The sequence below is a fragment of the Coloeus monedula genome, assembly GCF_965178545.1.
Source record: "Coloeus monedula genome assembly, chromosome: 9".
NCBI lineage: Eukaryota > Metazoa > Chordata > Aves > Passeriformes > Corvidae > Coloeus > Coloeus monedula.
This window is the reverse complement of record NC_138789.1, coordinates 32,211,431-32,217,430: the sequence shown is the minus strand read 5'-3', so window position 1 is coordinate 32,217,430 and position 6,000 is coordinate 32,211,431.

Genomic DNA, 6,000 nt, shown 5'->3' with positions numbered 1-6,000 from the left:
ACCTACGGAAATCGTGAGGTCGTGGCCTGCGGTACGGGATGTTACCCCCTGAGCGGCAGCACCGAGCGTAAAAAGCCGCCGCGCCCGCACGGCCTTCCCGCGGCGCTGCGCGTGGGTAGCTGCGGCCGCTCCCTGCACACGCGCAGCTTTCTTCAGCCGGCATCGTTGGGCCAATGCGCGCCTGCAGCTGCTCCCCGGGGTGGCTGTAGTGCCTCCTGTGCACCAGCAGGTGGAAGCAGCGAGCAGCACCACGCAGCTCTCCCGCTTCCCTGCGCGCACGTCGCTTTCTGTCATTGCACCGGTGCGGTTTTCCGCGTTACTGCACGGGCACGGCTTCTCAATTTACTGCGCGTGTGCCGCTCTCCAAGTCGTTGCTCATTCCTTTGCTTTTTTGAGTTCTGCCGCTTATGTGCAGGTATTTTTGCTGGGGTTTTTTTATGTTTGAGGAGTTTTATTACTGCTTTTTAACTGCACGTGCACGGCGCTGCTGAGTTCACATGCACGGGTGGGATCTTCTGTACTGCACGTGTGCGGTGTTCTTACTTGCAGTGTTAGCGAGAAGGAGAAGAGCCCAGCCCGTGCTTGGGTTCGGGAGGAGTGCAGCAATGTGCAAGACGAACGTTTGAAACAACGCAGGTCAGCGCGGTGCAAACGACCTGGCAGGTGAGGGTAGCGCACAGCGAAAGGCTACTACGCGCACAGTAGCAGAAGTCAGAATTGTGACATGGAAAAACATGCTTTCCTTCTCGCCCCTGATACAGGAGTCTGGGATGGACGCTTGGAGCACGTCCATCAGAGCACCAAGGACCTCTGCAGGAGCCACAGCCCTAAAGACTCACGATGGCACTGAACACCTCTGTGCTCTGTTAACCAAAGACTGGGGCAGATCATGCCTGAAGAAAGAGTGGTCTCTGTTTTTTTCCAAGCTGCTACAGAAACAAACAAAGGTAGAAAGGTAAAAATGAACAAAGGAGGGAAGGTGAGAAAGGTAGTTTGAAAGTCAAAGTCAGAGAGAGAGAGAGAAACAAAGTCAAAGTCAGAGAGAGAAAGTCAAAGTCGGAGAGAGAAAGTCAGAGAAAAGAAAGAAAGTCAGAGAGAAAGAAAGTCAGAGTCACAAAGAAAGAAAGAAAAATAGAGAGAAAAAGGAATAGAGAAACAGAATAGGGTTTGAGAGAAAAAGAAATCGAGTTTAAAAGAGAATTAGTGTTGAAGAGAAAAAGAGAAACTGAGAAATAGAGTGACAGAGACATCCAGAAACAGTTAAACAGTGAGAAAAAGATAAAGAGTTAGAAAAAGTCAAGTGAGGAATAGACTGAAAAGTAAAGCAAAGCAGAGCAGCAAAGCAAGAAATACGGCGAAAAAATTACTAAACCACACCAAAGGAAGAGAGCAACCAAAAGGGGGGAGGGGGGGGTATCTTTATTAGGGTTTATTCAACTTTACTGAACGAGGGTTTTTTATTTACACTTCAGCAAAGCAAGTGGAAATAACAACATACACAAGCACAAATACAATCCATATGCACACTGGTCAAAGTCCAATTGACATACAGAGCAATATGTGCAAGTGCAGCAGCAAACACGAACACAGAGCAACACAAGCCAACCCCCTATCAGTACAATGTAACAATTGTTCTATTTCTGGAAAATTCATTACATTTTATTGTTTCAGGAAACCCAAAACAACAGCAGCACAGGGAGAAGAAAACACTCATCCACCACACACCTCCTTCAGCTGACACACAAACCCACCCTCGCTCTCGTCTCGAGAGCACCCCATGGGAACGCGGTTCCCGGGAGCCCCAAAATCATCCCGCCTGACAAATCCCCGGCACGGTCGGCACCCAAACCCTGGCGATGAACGGCACCTCACAGACCGGCCGGGTCCCAGATAAACAAACCCAGCCAGGAGGGAAAACATCCCCAGACAGCGCAGCTGGGTTGTTTTTACCCTAAGTTTAAAAAGTAGCTGAAAAGCCTGAAAGGCAAAACTCACACACACAAGGTTAGGACCATTCCACACACGCACTCTTCTCGCAGGCAGACAGACACAGGCACACACACACACAGTCACACACCCTTCAGCTTACACCCTGACTGCAGCCCTTACTCCAAACATTCCAGTCATGGAGATGCTCCAACACAGCTTCTGGATGCTGCTCCTCGACGTCGAATGGCGCGCGCCGGGAAAATTGGCAGCGTCGGTGACCGCGGAGATCCGGAGCCGCCTCGGGGACCTGCGAGACAACGGGAGGCGGTCAACGAGACGCCGAGGGCTGGGAGTTATTCCCACACCGGGCCCGTAAGTCTTCTGCCCAAAAACCCATGAAAAAGAGACGAACCACTAAGTTTGATAACTCTTCTACTTAACCGTGACCCTACGTGCCGGGGCAGGGCAGCTCAAACCCAGAAAGCACACAGGGAAGTGTTTTACCATGTACAGCCCCGTGAAACAGAGTGGGCCGAGAGGCAAGAACTAAAACGCAGGGGAAAGCAGGGATTAGATACAATAAAATGTCGGTAGGGCCTTTTTTAAGCTGAACCCAAGTCGATCACTACATCAGGTTGAACTCTATGTTAACTTCCAAAGACATATGTCTTTTCAAATCCAGACAGCTGGTTTAGAACTTCTGTGTTGCTGTTTAGACATCAAGCTTTGGGGCTGAGGTTTTTTTATTCCCAGGTGCTTGCTGGCAGTAAAAATACACTTCACATCTGCAGTGTGTGCACGTGGCTTGGGCTGTGGATTCTGGGGCAAAAAAAATTCAGGAATCAGGGAAAGAAAGAGATGGAAAAGAGAAAGAGAAAGGGAGTGTGAAGGGAAAGGGAAAGGGAAAGAAAGGTGGAAGAGAGAAACGGAAAGGAAAGGGAAGGGAAAGGAAAAATTAAGACATAAAAATAATATTAAACCCAAAAATAAAAATAAATATGATGCCGCTCCCCATCCCGTTCCCCGTTCCCCATCCCGTTCCCCCCCGTTCCCCATCCTGTTCCCCATCCCGTTCCCCCGCTCCTCGCTCACCGCCCGGGCCCGTCCGTGCCCGCCCGCCCCAACCGCTCCCGCCGATTCCAACTGCCCACGCGCAGCCCCGAGCCACCTCCCCATTGGCCAGCCCTCGGCCCGCCCCGCCTTCCCATTGGCCGCTGGGCCCGTCAATCACGCGGGAACACCCCCCCCCCCCCCTCCCTCGCCCGCAGGCGCTGTCCCACGGCGGCCGCTGGAATGCGGCCCGGGCACATCCCCAAGGGAAAAGGAGGCACAAAATGAGGAATTGGGAAGTAAAAGGGGAAGGCTGCGCAGCGCCCGCGGCGCCCCGAGAGCGAGGAGCAGCCCCCACTCCTCTCCCCATCTTCGTTTCGCACCACCGAGCCCTGCACGTTATCAGGGAGCAGCCCCAACCCTCTCCCGTCATTAACTCGGAGATATTCCATGGTTTTTCCAAACTGCTGAATTTATTGTGCTGAAGAGCCGCTTCGTTCAGCACACACCGGTCCATAGAGCTGCATAGAAAAGTGCTGAGATACAATTCCAGGCTTCCCCAGCCCATCTCCAGGTGCCACCCCCAGCCCTCCCAGGGGCTCCCAGTTCCCAGGGCAGAGCAGAACCAGCACCCAGCCAGCAGCTCCTCGGTCCTGCGAGGTGTGTGGCACTTCCAGAAGTACACGATGCCTTGGAGCAAGCTGGCCAAACAATTCCACACCTAAACCCTTCAATCCCTGCAAGTCAAGGCAGACTCACAAATGCCCAAGAATTCGCACCTGCAATGGAAAAGTTAAAAGATCAACGTCTGCCTGAACTGCATTTGCAGAGTCCAATTGCACCGATTTTGCTCTGCCTCACGCTCGCAAATTGCCCGGAACGTGCTGTGTACAACAGCCTGGAAACCATGGAAAACTCCTGACACTGGTATCCCGGCGCCTCTTGCAGACACCCAGCTCAGGGAAACCTTTGCAGCAAAGCACATCCCAAAGGAGCTGTTTTCCCCGAGGAAGCCCAGCACCGGCAGCGCTGCCCCAGAGCACAAAGCAGCAGCTCTGCCGGGGAAGAGCATCCTTCAGTTCCTCTGCTGCTCACTTGACCAGAGAGCTGTTCCTAGGCCACATTCACTGCCCCACCCTGAAGGAACTACCTGCACCCCCCTTCCAAATGCTCACTGCTCCCTGCTGTTCACATGACCTTTTCTACATAAAACTACCAAGAACAGTGGAGACCTCTCAAAAAAAAAATTAAAAAAAACTGGGTTTGCACAAATAAGCACTGAATCCAAAACCTTTTATGTTTCCAGTATTCCAACCACGTTCAGATGCTGAGCAGGTGCTAAAAACAACAGAAAAGCACAAAAAGAGAGAAATCTTCCTTCTCGACCTTCAATATCCTCAATTCAGGAAAATCACCCAAACTCAACAGCTCTATATAGAAGGGCAAAAAAACCCCACGTGTACTTTGAGCTGGTGAGAAGAACAGGAACCTGCAGCAACTGAGGCTGCACAGTCCACAGCAGTGAGAGCTCAGCACACGTCCAGACAGGCAATTCCAGCACCTAAATTTAAAAAGAAGAAAAAGTTGATCTCTTTTTTTTAAAGTTACTCTAAGTTCATAAAACTAAACCAGCCTTTGCTCTTGATTTTGGCTCACTGATGCACACACACACACAAGAAGCCAACGGTCACACAGGGCCCGCTTGCAGAATTCCTGCATGACACTCAGAGCTAAGCCGTGTCACTGTACAATGTACAGCTTCACGTTCTTTGCCGGAATCCACTTGATTCTTCACCTGTGGAAAGACATGCAAATCCCTTTCCCCATGTTATAAGATCATATGGTCTTTCTATTTTTCCTGCTTCTAAATTCTTAATTAAAACTGGGGGGTGTTCTTTCAATTTTGCTTTTTTTGTTGTTCAAGAAATATCTGTAAATGGGAGGGTCGGGCTCTTCTGCAGAGCTGCTCAAGAAATTATAAACATACAAGGCTTTATTGAAGCTTCTTTGAGGTGTAGCCTGGGCTTCTCCCCCTTTCTGTTGATCTAAAATGCGTTTTAAAGTTTGATGTGTTCTTTTTAGGGTACTTTTTAGCAGTTGTTTAAGATACGGTGAGCAAATACCACTGTATCTTACAGCTCTTCTTAGTTCTTTAATTTGGAAAGTGGGGATGGGACCCCACGTTTTAGGACTGTCAGGCTGTTGGCTAGCTATCACAGGCTTAGCTAATAGACTAAGACTTTCATCTTTACAGATTTGGCGTCTTATTTCATGCCAATCTGTTAATTGAGAAGAATCTGAGCACTTTGGAGGATTTTTTGATTCAGAAGGTAGCGCTGACAAACTCTCGGAACTCGTTTTCTCTTTCTGGGTCGCAAGATCCCCGCCGCTCGCTGGCGGGACTCTGGGGCTCTTTGCAAACAAATGTGGCTGCTTTTCAGAGTTAACCTCTGTTAGATTTAAAGCATCAGCTCCGGCAGAGGGGCTCTCCGTCTCCCCTGCCACTGGAGCTGCATCACTGACCTCCGTTCCCTCCCTGCTCGCGGCTTCTGAGGCGAGGCTGCGCTGCGCGGAGGGATACAGCTGGGCGGCGGAGGGATACGGCTGCACGGTGTCGGGGGAGCTCGGCGGGGGCGGCTGCGGCCCGGGGAGGATGGGGCCCGGCGGGGGCGGCGATGGCACGGCCGAGCTCGGGAGTGGCGCAGCCGATCTCGGTGGCGGCGGGCGAGGAGGCGGCGGGGCCGCGGGGGACTGGCTCCGTGACTCCGGCACGGCCGATCGCGGTGGCGACGGGCGAGGGGCGGGGCGGAGCTGCGCGGCGGTGGGGGGGGCGCGGCGAATATTTCCACTAACGCTGCACAAGCCGGGATGAGTTTTGCGGTTCTCTTGTCCCGGCGTGATATGGCATTAAATAATTTGATTCCCACTGAGTCCCAAAAGTCTCTGGTGTAGACTGCTTTAGAGTCAGCGATTGGGACACGGGTCACAGTCCATGCTATGAGATCCTTCAGTTCTTCCTTT